General features: G+C 38.5%; 1 long non-coding RNA gene across 1 annotated transcript in view; it reads right to left on the bottom strand.

Moving 5' to 3' along the window:
- Window positions 1-17,515, bottom strand: part of LOC126955712 (uncharacterized) — a 75,815-nt gene extending 58,300 nt beyond the window's left edge. The window contains exon 1 of the long non-coding RNA XR_007726052.1: window positions 17,245-17,515. This is a non-coding gene — a long non-coding RNA (uncharacterized LOC126955712). The remainder of the gene's footprint in view (window positions 1-17,244) is intronic.
- Window positions 17,516-19,844: the final 2,329 nt, after the last annotated feature.

Here is a 19,844-nt window from a genome sequence, read left to right on the forward strand (position 1 = left end):
GGCAACAGAGAATCCATCTCAAATAAAAAGAAAATATGAAAGGAGATGGACAAACTCATTAATAATTAAAACATGCAAATTAAAATCTGAGATATTTTACAATCACAGATTGGCCAAACTTAAAAGCCTGAAAATACAAAATACTGGCAAGGAGGTAAAGCAATAGAAGTTCATAAACTGAAGTGAATGTTTAAATTGGTACAAACACTTTGGCAAATAACTTTTCTCTAGCAAAATTAAGGATGTACATGCCCTAACTAGCATTGATTCCACTCCATAGAGAACGTGAAATAAATTTGTAACCAAATGTGTCCAGAAATATTTAGAGTAACTTTGTTCATAAGAGTTCACAGAGAATAGAAGAAAGTGAAGGACAGAGTCCTAGAACACTCTAGCATTTAGAAATCCAACAGAAGCCAAGATACAAGCTAAAGAATCCAAAAAGGAGCACTGCATGAATAAATAAAAAAAAAAAAAAAAAAAAAGAGTAAAAAGAGTCACGGAAGAAGCAAAGAATTTCAAGTAGGAGAGAGAGAACAATTGTTTCAAAAGCTCCTGAAAAGGCTGGTAAGATGAAAATAAGAGTCAAATTAATAACAATTTCCAGGATGGCGGTCATTGGTGATCTTAATATAAACCGTTTCTCCAGAGTGGTAAGATCAATTGTCCAAGAGTAATGGGATAAAGTGAGAGGAGAAAGGAAAGAGGAGAAGTAGATAAATATAAATAACTCCTTTAAAGCATTGACCTAAAAACAAACAGATTTGGGGAAGAACTTTCTTTTTAGTATTAGTTTTTTTGGTGAGTGTACTTGAGGACTGTTAACATGCTAATGGAAATGATTCATCAGAGACAGAGAAATCAATGCTGCCAATTAGAAAGGGAATGAGTCTAGGAACAAAGTCCCTATAAACCAAGAAGGAATGGGATGCAGAATGTAAATGGAGAAGTTAATATAAATAGCAATTGTACCAAGAAGGAAGGCAGAGCATGAGGGACAGGACAAATGTATGTTGGTGGGTTTAGTAATGGGAAGATAAGAGTTTCAAATTGTATTTATTTTCTAAGTAAGCATGAAGCTAGGTCCTTAGTTTAAAATGGGGAAAGAGGATAGAAGTAACTGAATGTGAGAGGGAAACTAAAGAAGTTGTCAAATAATTGTCTCAGAGAGTGGGAAAGTTAATTTAATAGATAAATATGATGGCCTTGTTTGGTGCTTATTTGAAATTTTTGTTCACATATTTAAAATAAGATGTGGTCATGTTGATGTGTAATTCCCTTCCATCCCTTCACTCAACACATAACCACTGATAATCATCTCCTGTGTTTCAGGCACTGTCAATAAAGCAGTAAAGAAAACCGAAAATATTCCTTGTTCTCATGGAGTTTTCATTCCAGTGGGAAAAAGGAAAAAAACAGGCAAAATACATAAGTAAACAATATATGTGTAAGAAGTGTCTAAGTAAGGAGAAAAAAAAGGGTTTCGGGGTGGGGATAATGAATATGGCTATGAGTATGGTCAGCAGCCCAGGCCTCACTTAGAAGATGTGATGTGACTGAAGCGGGCGGATCACGAGGTCAAGAGATCGAGACCATCCTGGCCAACGTGGTGAAACCCCGTCTCTACTAAAAATACAAAAATTAGCTGGGTATGGTGGTGTAGTGCATGCTGTAATCCCAGCTACTTGGGAGGCTGAGGAAAGAGAATCACTTGAGTCCAGGAGGCAGAGGTTGCAGTAAGCCAAGATCACGCCGCTGCACTCCAGCCTGGAGACAGAGCAAGACTCCATCTCAAAAAAGAGGAGAAGGAGGAGGATGAGGAGGAGGAGAAGAAGAAGAAGAAGGAGAAGGAGAAGGAGAAGGAGAAGGAGAGGAAGAGGAAGAGGAAGAGGAAGAGGAAGAAGAAGAGATGTGAGCAGAGACTTCCAGGTGAGAAAGCCAAATAAATAGTTGGGAAGTGCACTCCCAGAAGAGGTGCAAAGACCCCGAGGTAGAAATAAGTCTGGTATGGTCAAGGAGCAATGTGGGGGTCAGTGTCAAAATAGAGCAAAGAAGGGGAAGACTAGGAGAAGATGAGTGACTTCCATGCTGGAGCAGCACAGACAAATCTTTGACCGGGTAGTTTGGCAACAAGAACAATGCAGAAAGGGACAGGTGGGAATGAGTTAAGTACTGAGCTACGGAAGCTAAGCACATAAGGAGCAGGGTGATGCCATCATGGAAATGAGATACCGTGAAACAGTGGTTGGAACAAAGAATTGGAGACTCCTTTAGGGTTGAAGAGTAGACAGTGTAGGATATCAGAATAAATGGAGCCGGGTGCGGTGGCTCACACTTGTAATCCCAGCACTTTGGGAGGTCAAGACAGGTGGATCTCCTGAGGTTGGGAGTTTGAGACCCGCCTGACTAACACGGAGAAACCCCATCTCTACTAATGGTGCACCATTGCACTCCAGCCTGGGCAAAAAGAGTGAAACTCCATCTCAAAAAAAAAAAAAAAAAAAAGAATAAAAGAATAAATGAATGGGGAAGCATAGCAATTAACAGACAGGTAATAAAATGTTTAAAACTGAGTGTTTGGAGGTGGCACAGTTGTTGGTGTTGATAATGTCTGTGATTGGGTCGTTGAGCTGGTGCAGAGGAGAAAATTGTTAGAGTTGAAGAGGTCAAGGTACTAAGAAGCTAGGATAAATAATATGTGTGGATGTTGAAGATACCAGGCATGATGACAGGAGAAGTTGGTGGGGTAAAAAAAGGGTGAGCCAGATACTAAAGGTATAAAAGAGTATAAAGTTATCAAAAATTTACGGTTATGTATAAGAAGAACCGTTAAAAAAAAAAGATATACAAAGTCATAAAAGGCAATGTTAGAGGCTTTCCACTTCCAGGCATGATGGAGTAACACATACTAGACTAGCCCTCCTGCCATAAGGAATTTTGAAGCCAGACCAAATATATGAGGCAACTATGTTCAGTCATTGAACAAGAGGCATGCAAAACTGAAATTTCTGAGAAGGGAAATCCATCAGATAGGCCCCACAATTACCTCTACTATTTGCCTTGGGACAATTTTCAATCATAATGCACAGATTTAAGAGGAAAAAGAGCTTGGTGGTCCCACAGAACTGAGAGCAAAGCAAAACTACCTTCATATCCATGGTGAAATAAAATGCATTTACAAATAAACAAAAGTCAAGAGAATTTGTTGCCAGCCTACTTGCACTACAAGGTATGTCAAAAGATGTTTTTCAGGCTGAGGGGAGATGGTACCAGATGGAAATTTGGGTGTAGATGATAAAGGAATAAATATCACATGAAATGGTAAATAAGTAAGCAAATATAAAACATTATTTTTGCTTCTTAATTTCTTTAAAAGACAAGCCTGTTTACAAGAAGAGGCACATCTGGAAGGTAGCAAGATAGTGGATGTTAAAGATTAAGTACGTTAATGTCAAAGGAACTGTAGTTTTGAAAGAGAAGGAACAAAAATGGACTTGGAATTTACAATGAGGAAAAGAAGAGTAGCTCTATCTGTTTTTCCAATAAAAAGATTTGTTAGTGTCCGGGCACGGTGGCTCACACCTGTAATCCCAGTACTTTGGGAGGCCGAGGCGGGTGGATCACAAAGTTGGGAGTTCAAGACCAGTTTGAGTGAGATGGTGAAACCCCATCTGTACTAAAAATACAAAAATTAGCCAGGCGTAGTGGTGGGCTCCTGTAATCCCAGCTGCTCAGGAGGCTGAGGCAGAGAATGGCTTGAACCCAGGAGGTGGAGGTTGCAGTGAGCCAAGATCATGCCACTGCACTCCAGCCTGGGCAACATAGCAAGACTCCATCTCAAAAAAAAAAGCTTTGTTAGTGCCAGTGGGTGCTTTCACTAATGTTATTAGAGACATTATATTACATCACAAAGCAATGAGTAAATAAAGTCTCAAATTTAGAGCTAACCCAAGCTTGATCATCAAATACAATTAAAACTAGATATTTATGTAATATTTAAACAATAAAATCTCTACCTTCAGTTTTCACATGATATAGGGAATAGAGAAAGTAGACATGAAAGTAATAGACTTTAAAGTGAATATTATATAGTGTAGTATGGAAGTTGTTTTTTCCTTAAATTTGGAAATAATTTAGCTTAAATACACTAGCCATGGAGCCATTTTAAGTGCATTTTCCCTTCCTAAATTTTCCAGTTTCTTTAATGATTATCATTTTACTTAAATTTTTCCTTTGTCTTTAGTCAATCATGATAATTTGTTTTTTCTCTATAATTAACTGTTGAATCAAGATTTTCAAATGTATTACCTTCAACTTTATGTTACCGTTATTTTCCTTTTTTTAAATTTCAGGTTTTATCCTTTTTGTTTCTTTTTAGATATTTCTTATTTACTTTTTCAAGAACTTCCTTCTTACTTAGATATCCTTGATTGGCATTTTCAAAGATACTGATCTGGATTGACTTATAAATTCTGCTCTGAAAAATCTTTTTAATTTTTTGTTTCTGTTTTGTTCTTTAATGTTTTCTTCCCCTTGCTTTCCTCAGATTTGGTCTTTTTTGTTTGTTTCTTTAAAATATTTGATTTAAGTGTTTAGCTTAATTATTTTTGTCCATATATATGAACCCTTGTGATAAATTTACCTCCTAACAGAGCTATGGCAATATTTCACCCATTTTCTTATACACTATTGAAATCTGTATGTGCTGCCAAGATGGAATGATAGGTGGATACAAAACACAAAGATGTTAGCAGGCGTTATTGCCATGTAGATAGGATTATGGCCTCTTTTCATAGTGCTGTCCTTTCACCACAGCATGCCAGGATGTGGGGCGGTGCTCAGCCAACAGGCAGCAGGGCCTCTGGGACTTGCCTGGGCTTCTAGGCTGCCCTGGGGCCCTGACAATGGCTGATGCTTGTGGTGGAGGCAGGAGGATCCTAGTTGTCACTCTGTTCTGCACAATCCCTCCAGGTTCACTAGGCTCATTTCAAAGCCCACTGACAATCCTTTCATTACATTCCTTCCTGCTCTCCTCCTGTCAAATTTAGAGGAGTCTTTCTAGTCTGGGATGGGAGGAGATGTTTCGTGAATTTTACTTTTCCTTATTAGATTCTCCCAAATCTGTTATTTCAGTCCCTGAGAGGCAGACTTCTGAAGCATAAAAGCCAATAATTTAATCCTGTTGTTTATACTTTCACTGTACTCAATGTATTCAATTGGAAAGGGCTAAATGGAGGAATAAAATACTGTAAACAAAAAAACACATTAGTTAACATTGCAGCTACCTTTCCTAACCACACTATTTTAAGTCACCTCCCCAGTTGGATGTCACAGGCTACAGCTTTGAATATAGTATTTCACAGCTTCTTGAATTCAGAACTTTTGTTTCATAACACTTACAGTATTTTAACTGTTTGTAGGACTTTACCACTTTGCAATCTGTTTGGCTTTACAAAGGCATCGTAGTTGGAAGTCACCCAGTGATGAAAATGGTATTTTTATAGAATTAAGACTCTCTGAAGCACAGGATGAAAATAATTTCTGATTCTCATAATCCAGTTCAACAAATTTGGGTAAATACTCAGCATTCATCATTTACATCTTCTTTTATGATATCATTTAGGAAGCGTTAAACCTTTTAAAATCTTCTATAGTCACCTAAGTCAGGTGAATTTCCTCGTCTTTGAGGTGTGCTCTAATATACGCAGATGCCAAGGATTTTTCAAAAATTTGAGAGGCTTAATCTTTATGGAACAAGGAACAAATTTTACTTTACAAATTATAATTCTATTGTATCTACTTTTCCTGATATGTACTTTGCCTAACACTGCAATCCAGACACCCACAGACAGCTCTCTGTACCTGTCTCTACCTGAGCTCAGGACTTGCCCTCAATGTGACATTATAACTGATCTTGTATGACAAAAATCTCCATAAGTTAAAGGGCAAACGATGGACTGGAAGAAAATATTTGCAATGTATGTAACCGCTAAAGATTAAATTTAGAATATGTAACGAAATGGTACAAATAAAACAACAAAAAAGATAAACATAAGAGGGCAAAGTATGTAAATGGGCAATTCACAGAAGAGGACATATTCTGAATGTTGGGTAAGTGAAAATTAACCAGTAATAAAATTGAGTACTATTTTATGTATCATAGTGACACATTTTCAGATGCAATAAAATCAAGTATCTACTAGAGTGTGGGGAAACTAGTATTAACTCACAATGCTGACAGGAACATAATTTGGTAAAATCAATTGAAGGTGGCTTGACAATATCTATTAAAATTTTAAATGAACATCTTCTGTGCCCCTGAAATTCTTATTTCTGAAGTGTACCAGCACTGAAATATCTCAAAGACTATTAGCAGGTTTTCTTAAAGCAAGTTGCAGCAGAAGAATAAACACGTGTGTCGCATAAAAAGTGACAAAAACGTTAAATGTCCAACTAATAACCATTGTTAGCTGTGTGAAGGATTACAGATAGTTCAGGAGGCCTTTGGATTTATCTACTTTTTTCTGATTTTTTTAACAGTGAGAATGTATTCATGTGATAGTTGTGAAGTTGAACGTAAAATTCACAATTGAGAACCCAGAAGAGCTTCATAAAAAGTAGAGAAATTTCCTCTTACTTATTCCTTCTTTGTAAAGTATCCTGAAACCTGAAGAAGGAACCCCCTGATGGTGTCTTTCAATAGCAGAAATATTTCTTACTGAGAAATGTTTTAAAAATTGCCTGGCAAGGACCCCTTCAGTTAAACCTGTATTGCTTAGGCGGGGTCTGTCTCAGCATCAGTGGTTTCTTAAGCTCCCTGGGTAATTTAGACATGCAGCTGGGGTTGAGATCTACAGTCCCACAGGACCTGGCCTCTGCATATCTTTCCCACCCCTCTTCTTGGCAGCATGGATCTTCTTCCTTTCTTCCAATATATCAAATTTGTTTCCTCCTCGGGGCTTTTGATTTTTCTGTTCTCATTTGTCTGGAATATTCTCTTCCCAGGTCTCCTCATAGCTCACTTCCCCTCTTCACTAAAGGTCTTTAATCGATGTGATCTCATTGGAGAAAAGTTTTTTGACCTTCTTATTTAAAATAGCTCCCTTCTTCTTGTCCCATCCCCAACCCTACATCACAGCTTTGTGTCTTATTACCATGCGCAATTCTACAGGAAATCTTGTTAGATTATAGATAATATTTTACCTTGAGTTCACCACATGTAAGATTTGCATGATCAAAGTTCTTTTGTCATTCACTATTATGTCCTCAGTAGGAATCTGATAAATATTTGTTGAATGAATGAATACAAAGCAGTAGTACTGTTAGATAAGCTTTCAGGGAATGTGTCAAAGAAGGTGAAAGAATGGAACCGAGTCTCAAAAAAACTCACTCACTGTTTGGTGGAAAAGGGAGTGGCTGGGAAAAGGGCAAGATGTAGGGAGAGAAATATTGCAGAAGAGAAAGGAAGACATGGTGTACACAGGCAAGGAGGTCTTTTGGCACTTTCAACAGCAGGTAGATTGCGTAGCTGAGGTTCGATGGGAAGGTGGAGCTATAGAAATGAATCTTTGCAGGTAGGCAAGTCCGAACCCTTATGGGCATTACGTAACAAGAACAAGTTGAATTGTATCCAACAGGCAATAGAAATCTAATAAAGGATTGTAAGGAGCAGAGTGACATGATGATATTTATTCCCATTAATGCCATCTTGGAAGCGACAGCATACGTACTATAGTGATATAGTGTTGGGACTCTGGAATGAGACCCACCTATGTACAAATTCCAGACCTTACTACTTGTAATTTTGGGCAAATCACGTCACTTTTAAGAAACAGAGCCCTCATCTTAATAATATGGAAAATAATGTTTCTGAAGAGGATTTAAAAAAGTACTGAATGCAAAGAGATAGCACAATATCAGGTATGTAGTATCTCTGCAATGTTAGCTCTTTGTTTTGGTATGAGACCTCACGGCAAGAAAGACTAATGTGTTCTGTGTTTCTCCAGCAAGACTTCTCCCAACTGAAATGATGTATAGGTTGATTCTTCACCCAGCCACTTCCCTATGGTTACAGCGTTCCTCCACTTTACCCCTCATCGTTTTCTTTTTTCCTCACTCCTGGGTCTTGAGTCACTCACCAACCAATGTAAAAAATTACGGCTTTCATTGAAAGCCAATTCAATTCTTCCTTAAGCCACTTCTACCTGACCTGCTTCTATCTTTTAGCCATTTCTTCTCTACTTTCCTTAACCTTGTTAAACTATCAAGGAAAAATCCTTCATTTACTTCATTTTCTTCATTTCCCGTTTTTCTTTTTCTTTTTTTTCTTTTCTTTTGAGACAGGGTCTGAATCTGTCACCCAGTGAGCGATCTTGACTCACTGCAAACTCCGCCTCCCAGGTTGAACTGATTATTCTGCCTCAGCCTCCCAAGCTGCTGGGATTACAGGTGCCCGCCACCACACCTGGCTAATTTTTGTATTTTTAGTAGAGACATGGTTTTGCGATGTTGGCCAGGCTGGTCTCGAACTCCTAACCTCAGGTGATCTGCCTGCCTTGGACTCCCAAAATGCTGGGATTACAGTCATAAGCCACCATGCCCGGCCAAATCTTTCATTTTCCAAACTTTCATCTATTAAAACACATACCCAAGCAGGCACAGTGGCTCATGCCTGTAATCCCAGCACTTTGGGAGGCCAAGGTGGGCAGAACATGAGGACAGGAATTTGAGACCATCCTGGCCAATATGGTGAAACCTTGTCTCTACTAAAAATACAAAAATTAGCTGGGTGTGGTGGTGCGGGCCTCTAGTCCCAGCTACTAGGGAGGCTGAGGCAGGAGAATCTCCAACCCTGGAGGCGGAGTTTGCAGTAAGACAAGATTGCACCACTGCACTCCAGCCTGGGCAACAGAGTGAGACTCGGTTGCAAACAAAAAACAAAACAAACAAACAAACAAAAAACACATACCCTTTACCAATTCAGTTGTGTAAAACACAACTTTTTCCTATTGACCCTTCTCTCCTTTTCAAATTCTCTCAGAAAGAAGTTACAAATTCACCTACATCCTCCAAACTCTCAGTGCTTTTCCTTGTACTGTATCCCATTTTCAGACTTGTTTCAAGATGTTGGATCAATATGCCTTCACTGAAGCTCTACTAGATTTCCTGTGGGCTAAGACCCTGGTGTATTTTTGTTTTTCCTTTCTTAGGATTCTTCTCAGTGACTTCTACGTTCATGTGCATAGTCCAGGCAGATCTCAGTGCCACATTCTTCTACATTGGTTCCCATCATATCCATGCCACTCAGATGTCACATAGGATAACATGTCATCTTCAGCATCTCCTTCTAAAACACCATATTCTGAAATTACATACTTTACAAAGAACCTCATCTCCTTCTAATTCTGGCACCCCTTATTCCCACCAAAATTGCTCTTGAATCTCTCCTGACCTTAAGCTCTTTAATGCTTTCCTGTTCTCTCAGGAGATCAATCTCTGGTCTCCATTCTTTATTTAATCTAAAAATTGTAACCCATTATTTCAAATATGCACACAAGTAACTCTTGAATGAGCCATAATCTTTTGTGTGATCAAATGTACGTTTCATCATATTATTTAGCTAAATGAAATGTCTTTCTTCTTCATCAAAAACTACACTTCTCTTTAAGTTCAACCAGCCCAGAAGAGTATTATTTGACTGTAAGGTATACCAGAACAGTGGTCCCCAACCTTTTTGACACCAGGGGCCAGTTTCATGGAAGACAATTTTTCCGTAGACCAGTGGTGGGGGATGGTTTCACGATGATTCAAGCACATTACATTTATTGTGCACTTTATTTATATTATTATTACATTCTAATATATAATGAAATAATTATACAGCTCACCATAACGTACAATCAGTAGGAGGCCTGGGTTTGTTTTCCAGCAACTAGATGGTCCCATATGGGGGTGATGGGAGACAATGACAGATCATCAGGCATTAGATTCTCATAAGGAGCATGCAACCTAGATCCTTTACATGCACAGGTCACAGGAGGGTGTGCATGCTTATGAGAATCTAATGCCAGTGCCGATCTGACAGGAGATGGAGCTCAGGCGGGAATGCAAGCAGTGGAGAGCAGGTGTAAATACAGATGAACTTCCCTCGCTCACCTGCCACTCACCTCCTGCTCTGCAGCCCAGTTCCTGACAGGCCGTGGACTGGTCCCTGGCCCAAGGATTGGGTACCCCTATACCAGGACGTAGATGTGTAGGATGCTTATCATAGGGCTTTCATTGTCTTTAGAGTATAAAATACACAAATATACTGTAACTATGCACACTATAATAGCCGATAAAATTATTTCAGTCAAAGAAATAATGGACTTTATTAAGAATAATCAGTCATTGCTGTTTACTGACTGAATATAAAACAGTAGGACCATAAGATAAGCATTCAGGGGAGGTGTCAAAGAAGATGAGAGACAAGAACTGAGTCTCAAAAACTCACTCATTCTTTGGTGGGAGAGGGAGTGAATTGGTTTTATAAGCCAGTTCGGTCAAAATCGCTGAACCAATAGTTTTCTCTCCAGATTTTTCTCCCCAATATTTTTCTCTCACTATTATTGTCACACATGCAAACACATAGTGTTCATACATATTAGAGTTACATATGTTTACTATTTGAAGCACATAAATTTAGAATTCTAATTTGGAACCTCTCAGTGAGAAATTTAACATGAGAAAAATGAGAATTTTTAAAACTCATTCTATAATATACCAAGACTTATGAACTAGAGTATTCTAAAAATCAAAACACGGTCTTAACAGTAGCACTACACAGACTCTGCCAAAAAGTTCATGTTGTGATACATGCCCTTAGGGAAATAGTTGGACCAGCTTTACACAGTTATACAAATCCATTGAGTTCAGTCACAATTGTTAAACAAACAATTTAGCTTTACATTAGACATGGGAGAGAGCAGAGGTAATAGATACTTGGAAAGACTGGGAAGCTATTTTTCAGGATTATTAAAATAAGAATGAGTCTGAGCTAAGCAGAAAATAAGGACAGAGTACAGAGAACTCATTTGAATTGTAAAAATTGCATAATTACATGACATGGCTAATTAACTTAGCCTTTTATCTTTATATCTTCCCCCTTCAATACTTAGTACACTAACTTGCACTTATAGTACCCTCAAAAATATTTGACGATCCCCTAGAACTTAAAGTATAATAATAAAAAAAAAGAAAAATATTTGATGATGTTATATCAAGAATTGCATTCTTAAGAACTTGCATCTACAGCAAGTCCATTTAAATATTATATGGAATTTATTTTTAATATATTTCAAAATGGGAAAAGATAAAAGTCCAAACAGATACAAACACAGTAGTTCATCCTTGTGATAATATCTGAATTTGGGGGTTCCAAAGCAAAGAAACTTTGCACAAAGGAGATAATACTATAGCAGCAAATGCCTGGTGCATTTTCTTTATAGTTACTTGATCAAAGATGCAATCAGCCTATCAGCTGAAGCCTTTTTTTGTTTCCCTACAATTGGAAGGTTGGTTTCTAGACTGCAAACAGCACTCTCAGTCTTTAGAAGTAACTGGTTCCTATATTCATGAGTTGCAGATCGTTAAAGTTATCTTCTGTTATTATTGACAAATTATCAGATTAGTAGAAAGTCACCTAACAATATTCTCCTGGTTAAAATTTGGCTATCTACCCACTCCTCCATCCTTTACCCAATAAAAACCAAATTCCTTAGTTCGGTGTATATATATATATGATTTAGCCCCATTTGCCACAACTCCCTAATATCCACTTTAGTCCCAATCTCCCGTCAATATCACCTTCTCTTCTGACCTTTGTATATAGCTTCTTCTCCCTGAAATGGTTTGGGCTTCCCATGCCTCCTTCAAGCTCAACCTACCCATTACTGCTGATGTGAAACCTTTCCTTACCTGCTTGCCTTGCCTTTATCAAGGTATAGTCACTAACAACAGTTATAATACTGGTGTAATGTGCTCTTACTATGTGTCAGGAAATGTACTTTTTTCTTAGAAGGAAGTAAAGAATAGTGGTTAAAATTAGAGATGCTGGAGTCAAACTACTTGGGTTGTCATCTTAGTTCTATTATTCCCTATGAATAAGGTACCTTCGGTACCTTAAGTAATCTCCCTGTGCTTTCAGTTCCCTCTGTACAATGGAGCTAATAATAGTTCCTCATAATGTTATTGTCATTACATCCAAAGTGCTTGCACATAGTAAGGACTACACTAATATATGTGTTTTCTCAATACAGTCTGCTTCCCAGATAAAATAAATTAAGGCTTATGACTAAGTAACTTAAACTAGTAAGTGGTAGAATTGGGAATTAAACAGATCTCTGAATGCAAAGCCCATCCATCTAACCATTGCATTATCCTGCATCCAGAAATTTGTTCAATTCTTTCAGATACCAAAGTGTCTTAAATGTTTCTTTATTAGCACTTACCATAAGCCATCAGATTATGTCCTTAAATACGGAACACCTTGAGAATGAGATCTGTTCTCTTTTATCCCTTTGGTGAACTGCCCAGCCCCCAGCATGATGCCTGGCACAATACACATGCCCCATAATTGTGTGTTGAGGAAGGATTGTTAGTAAGGATATAGAGGCAATATCTAAAAAAAAATTCTCTACTTTGTGTGCCAGAGCCTCAAAAGCAGTACTTAATTTGAAAGCTGAATGTGGCCTGCAGATGGAATTGATATCTGGGACAAGATATCTTGCCCCTAAATTACATCGTTTGTGTAGCCATCTATTATGTCTATTTCATTTAGATTCCCAAATTAAAAGTAAATTTAAGCAGCACCCTTACCTTATGACTGTTGCTTTGTTTTTGTGTATTGCCAACTATTCTCAACACAGACTGTGATTCAATTAATAAGGATTCAAGAAACCAGTACCCTGTCCTGGGCTCTGTGTTTCCTTGGCCATGTCTTCACAAGAACTGAGGAGCTCATATGACCAAGGAGATATTATCCCCTCCCCCTATGGAGCCCACACTAACCCTTCAAGACTTTGCTATAGATATACCAGTCCCCCAACCCCTTACCCACATAGCTCTAAGCCTGTTTCCAGGATTGTTTTAGACTCTTCCTCACAAGCGTGAGTGTGCCTAGGTGTCTGTAATCTTAGGCCCTAGGGGTTGCCAAGCAGCCGCTGTTTGTTGAATGAGGGAGGGATGGATGGAGCTTAGAAATGCATCCAGGTGGCCAGGCACGGTGGCTCACACCTGTAATTCCAGCACTTTGGGAGGTCAAGGCAGCTGGATTACCTGAGGTCGAGAGTTCAAGAGCAGCCTGACCAACATGGAGAAACCCCTTCTCTACTAAAAATACAAAATTAGCCAGGAGTGGCGGCACATGCCCATAATCCCAGCTACTCAGGAGGGTGAAGCAAGAGAATCGCTTGAACCCAGGAGGCAGAGGCTGTGGTGAGCCAAGATCATGCCATTGCACTCCAGCCTGGGTGATAGAGCGGACTCTACCTCAAAAAAAAAAGAAAGAAAGAAAGAAATGCATCCAGGCTGGGCATCCACACCTGTGCATGTGGGGCCTCTCACGGCGAGGGGCAGAGCTGAGGGTGGGAAAGGAAAATGTCAAGTCATATGCCTGAGGTCAGCTCCAAGCCTATCAGCACATCCCAACTCAGGACTTGGAATGGTCCAGGAAGTTTGAATTCAAACCTATACTTCCAAGTCATCATGAAAAGAAGTGTGTTAAGATAGGAAAACAGGACAGATTTTTCAAACTTTGTTAGCTTGATTTATAATTGCTAGATATTTAGCCAAATATTATGGGGTTTACATTTGTACTTTTGCTCCAGATCCTTCTAAGGTTAGCGGCAGGTTTGCAAACAATAATATATTTACTGGTTAAAACCACAGTCATTTCTCTCTTTTCCTAGAAAGAATTAAGAAGTTTAGTAAGAAAGCATTGACACATTAATAAGACAATGCCTGGTTACATCTGTTTCCTTCTTGATGGTAGATTTAACCAATGTGGATAGGCAGCCTTGCTTGTAAGTTGCCGTAATCACCAACAAATGACTGGGAGGAGGTTTATTTTAAAACTCTACATTTTTGCATGACGGTTACCATATTTATTAGAAAATAAATATCCCCAATGTTATGATTTTTCCTAACAAGATCCATATGCAAAAAGGAGAGAAGGTTAGCAATAGAAAAAAAAGAAATAAGTTTGTCAAAATCTAGATTCCCAAGAAGAAAGCCTCTTTTCATTTATAGCAGAGGGAAGTTTTCACTTTATCATCAGTAGAAATGCTTGTTGGTCAGATTAAAATTTCAGAGACTTGATGGTGGAAAACCCTCGTAAACAGAATGTGCAGCTGTGTTTCCAACCCAGTGAGGAAAAGCCACCTGCCAGTGTAAACTCAGGCTACATTGTTTTAAAGCAGTGCCTGCCTCTCTTATCAGAAATGTGCACGTCAGAGAAGAAAGTGGGGAGGTCTCAGAAGCCCACCTAAGTTCTGCAAATCAAACACCATGTCAGACTGGTTCCCGTTACTAGGATGGACATTGTGAGTTATAATAAATCCAAGGGGTACCTTTGCTTTTTAAGGAAAGGAAAGGAAAGGGAACTGTGGGACTTTGTAGGAAAGGAAACTGCCAGTGAATCCAATCTACACAGAGATCAATTTCACACGGCCATAATTCAAGGAAATGGGGCAGTATGTAATGACGTGGACATTCATTTTGCTTTTTAAAATTCAAACGTTCTTCTTGGCTACTATCATATTTTTGAAAACAGCTTGGACTTCTTTCCCTCTCAACTCCCTCTACAAGCATCTTTGCTGTACATGGGAATCTGTGAAACAGAGCCTGGCACTGTGACTCAGCCCATTGTTTCCTTTAACTTTTCTCACCATGTCCTCCTGCATCATTTCCCTTTCTCAGGACTAAAAAACAGTCACGGAAAAAAATCAATGTTTTAAAACATACACTCAACAAAGAGTGGGAAATATACTAAAATGAATTTACTAATTTGGCTTTGACTTTCACTAGTGCATACTTTGAAGTTCATACACAACTCACATTCTAGGACAGAATTGTATTACTTGCATCATAACATAATTAGTACATTCTGTTTCTCTTTCCTCTTCTTGTTGGGCTGGGGAAAGAGGGCTATAACTTTGTTCTAATTTCTACCTCTAATGAAGTATGTTCCTGAGTATTTGTGTATGATATCTGCTATGAAGATAATGTTTTAACACATTTTAAATAACAATGGTAATAATAGCATTAATATATTTAAAAATATGTCCAGGACCTGAAGAGATGGAAATTTGTTTATTGGACTCCATAAATTATGACAACTATGACTTTAAGAATGACCAATAAATAATGATGCTCAGGTTAGATTTTTTTTTAATAAAGATACTAATACTGTAATGTCACCTTTTAAAAGAAATTCAGAAGCAAAGACATGGCACTCTAAACCATATGACGGAAAACAGAGAAAAAGTGTCATATTCTAGTTATCTCTAACAGAAGGACGACATCATGATGGGAAGTAACTATATACAGTTTATATTGGGGAGGAAGAATTGAGTACATTGTATAAAACAAACTCGGAGTGCAGTAATTGAAAAAAGGTATAGAATCTAGCCTCCACCATCGCCAACATGGACTTCAGAAATCAGCAATCTGATCATCTCATCTGCCAAGTGAGGAGGCCAACACTCAAGGGTTGTGGCATCTCAACCAGGTCACACCAAAAGGGCAGGATTTCTTAGATGAAATCTCAAGATTCCAAATAAAAGACCTGTGTCTCTGACTCCCTGCCTTTAATGCTAATAACACCTTCACCCAATATCAATTTTTTTTAACAACAAAAACTTAGAGTTAATAACTTTACTAATGATGCTGTGTAGATACCCTTTTTCTTGAGGTAGAGAGTATATAAACATAAAGTAGCATTGAATCTCATTCATTGATCCTGTCACTATTGTGTTTCCAGTATAATGGCAGCATCTTGTAGAAGAAATAAGCATGGACATTGGCACAAGAAAGATCTCACGACTGCCAGTGTACTGGTTTTTTACGCATGACAAAATTACTCCAACTCTCTGAGATTAATTTTTGTCTTGTATACGTCATGATAAATATTGCATGATTCATGAGCCTTTGTGAAAATTAAATTATATGACATAAATGAAAATACCAAGTATTCTGCCTGACACCTAGGAAACACAGAATATAATACCTGATGAAGAAGGATGCAATACCTAACAATTAGATGGGCATACCATTGAACCCTTTTTTCAAGAAAAAATAAATAACTAGAGATGAATTCGAAGTTGTATGTTGAACAAGTATTTATACTTTAGTAGTGTGATAGACAAAATCAATGAAATAGGGGCTGAAGAATTCACGAACCAGCAAGAACAACAGCAAAAAGAATGAGTGTGAGGGGCAGGGCAGGGGCTGCACAGCGACAATGTCTTTAGCTGAGTTTGAAAAGAAAAAGAATAGGTTGATAGCTAGAGATGACAGTCAAAGATGTTCTAAGAACAGTATGAAAGGCTAGAGCTGAGAAGGAACTGTCATGTACAAAAGACATAGAGCAGGGGTGTCCAATCTTTTGGCTTCTGTGTAACACATTGGAAGAAGAAAAATTGTCTTGGGCCAACATAAAATACACTAACGATAGCTGATGATCTAAAAAACAAAACAGCAAAAAAATCTCATAATGTTTTAAGAAAGTTAACAAATTTGTGTTGAGCCGCATTCAAAGCCACCCTAGGCCGCATGTGGCCATGGGCCTTGGGTTGGACAAGCTGATAGAGCATCATCGGCTGAGAAAAATCCGAGAAAGCTTTGTGAGAAGCAGTAAAATATGGATAAATAAACTGAAGCCCATCAAACAAAGGCCTTGCATGCTCACCTGAGTGGTTTGAGTTTGATATAAAAATAATACATACTAGATTCCACAGTAGAGGAACGATTTAGTGATTTAGTGATCTAGTGATTTAGAAGCAAGCAATCTGGCAATCAAGAGCATGATGGATCATGCTGGGAAAAAAAAACTTCAGAGAAGTGGAGAGCATGGATAAAAGCACCTATAATAATCCCAAAATGAGGTGATGGAGGCCTGAAATGAGACAGTGGTGAGGAGTCCAGCTCCTAGCCAAAAGCGTATAACGACCTTTCAAGCCCGACCACAGACAATTGCAAAGGATTTACCTGGCAGGCTTCACAGGCAAAAGTTGTCCTCCCCACACCAGACTGTGTGCAGCCAGGAAACTGCAATCTCTGAAGGGAGCTGCAGTCAAGGACTCAGTCACTCCATCCTCAGCACCATGCGCTTATGCATATCTGCATCTCCAGCCCTCCCTGCATTCAGAGAGAGGAGGTCTCATCATCGGGGCATTCTGCGGAGGTCTCCTCACTGGGGAGGACACTTGAAGACTCTTTTTTCACTCTGACTCAGTATTCACTGTTTCCCACACCTAGTCCTCCCCTCTCCAGCTCACCCCAATCCCCACCCCTGGGTCCATAAAATGGTCAGAGCCTTTTGTTCAGGCTCCCGTAGGTGGTGAGATAATTCCCCGCCCCGCTCCCCAGTGGGCACTGATACATTGGACCTTCACCCAGTGCCATTCTGTGGAGAAAAAAGGAACATGAAAAGGGTTAAGCTTTTTTCTCTTGCCTATTCTACTACCTTAGAAAGTCATTAAAGGCTTGGCTGTTACTTTCACTTTGGCTTGTTGTCTTAATTGACCACTCCAACCACGGGTATCTCAGCTCTCTCCAGCTCAGCTCAGCTCTTGACAGATGGCAGAGCGAATTTTGAAAAATGTTGAATACAGTAGACACCCTAGTTCTGATCTCCATTCTTGTTTTAAGCAAATCTCCTACACTTCCAGTCCTCAGAACTATAAACTACAGTTGTAAAACGTTTGCAAGAGAAAAACTTATAATATTTAAAAACTAGTTTTAAATTCTTTAAACAAAGACCAGGACAGTGTTTCAATTTCAAATTTATAATATAATATGCAAAAAGTCCACACTTCACGGTCTAGACTAATTTGAATGAAATTTTTGTGTCACCAGCATTTGTAATGTAAATCCAAGAGTTGAGAGATCTTTAAATTATTGCATTTCAAAAACATTACTAGAAAATGATAAACTATAGGGACCTAAAGTCTCACACAACTATGACAATGATTGAATACCTGACAATCTTTAAAAGTAGGGATGTGAGAAAATGGGAAGGAGAGGATTCATTTGCCTCCATTGTACTCATCTCTAACATGAAATATTCAAGTTTATGGAAAAAGCAATGTGTTTATTTTATGGTGCTCTGATACTGTGATAACTACTGTGACTTCTTATGGGAATATTGCTGCATAGCAATTGCCAGAGAAGCTCATCAATCTGTGTTTCTCAAATGTGAGCAGCTCATTAGTACAATCTCCACCCAGGGAACACACAGAGCTCCCTTCTCTGCTTCATCCTGCGATTTCCATCATGTCTCTGGACCATCATTACTATTTGTATTTGTAAAATCCTTCTCTTGTCTCTTCCTTTCTATTATCATTTGATCACTTTGCCCTAAAAGCTGGATAACTGAGTACTCAGTCACTTCTTTTTTTTTTTTTTTTTTTTTTTTTTTTTTTTTTTGAGATGGAGTCTTGTTCTGTCGCCCAGACTGGAGTGCAGTGGTGCAATCTCCACTCACTGAAACTTCCGTCTCCCAGGCTCAAGCGATTCTCCTGCCTCAGCCTCCCGATGAACTGGGATTACAGGTGTCTGCCAAAACACCTGACTAATTTTTGTATTTTTGGTAGAGAAGGGGTTTTGCCGTGTTGGCCAGGCTGGTCTGGAACTCCTGACCTCAGGTGGTCCACCTGCCTCAGCCTCCCAAAGTGTTGGGATTACAGGAGTGAGCTACCACACTCTCAGTCACTTCTAAAGGGTACAGTGTGTGAACCAATGACAGACATGAGTATTGCTCTCTTCTTTTACTTTGTAAATTCCTATATATGCATTCCTATATATGCATTGATAATGTAACATTTCAGGTTTTACATTAGTTTTTGAGGAAAAGGCCTAGTATAAAAAGTTTTAAATCTAGTATAGAAACTACCATTAGGTTAGAAAACCAATAGTTTTCTGCATACAAGCTTTACAAAATGATAGCATATTTCCCTTCTCAAATATTAAACTGTACTCTTTTTCTTAAAGTTATTAAATAGTTGTCCAGTATGAAACTGTGTTTCTTCTTTTCCTAGCTTTTCTCTAGTATGGTATCTTTTGTCCTGACAAATAACTATTGTTTAATATACATTCCTCAAAACTAGCTTTTGTATTTAAAAGGTATGTAGATTATATAAGAAGTCAAAAAATCTTCAAAAAATAAAATAAAGAGAAACACGGTAATTTTTATTTCACCTGGTTGCAAATGGCCTGTAGACAATGAGGTTCTATCTAAGGGGCAGAAGCAGGTTAAGGTGGGATCCCTGACAAGCATTCTAGCTCTGTGTCCCTCCTTCAGCAAGAGCCACCAGATATGAGCAGAAATTCCTATACTAAAATACAGCACTCAGTCAAACTGTTTCAATGAACTGATTTGAAATATGAGAATCACAAAACAGAAATGAAGAGACATCATCAGTTTTCCCACAGGGAATTCGAGATTTGTTGAGAAAAACTGGTAATACTGTTCCCTTTTAAGGAACATACTCTTTGAGGATAAACATTAATTCCTATTAAAAGGAGAAAGTAGATTTCAAACGCAAAGATAGTTTGAGAAACATCTAAGGATTCTTTGACTTTTGCAT

The sequence above is a fragment of the Macaca thibetana genome, chromosome 5, assembly GCF_024542745.1.
Source record: "Macaca thibetana thibetana isolate TM-01 chromosome 5, ASM2454274v1, whole genome shotgun sequence".
Lineage (NCBI taxonomy): Eukaryota > Metazoa > Chordata > Mammalia > Primates > Cercopithecidae > Macaca > Macaca thibetana.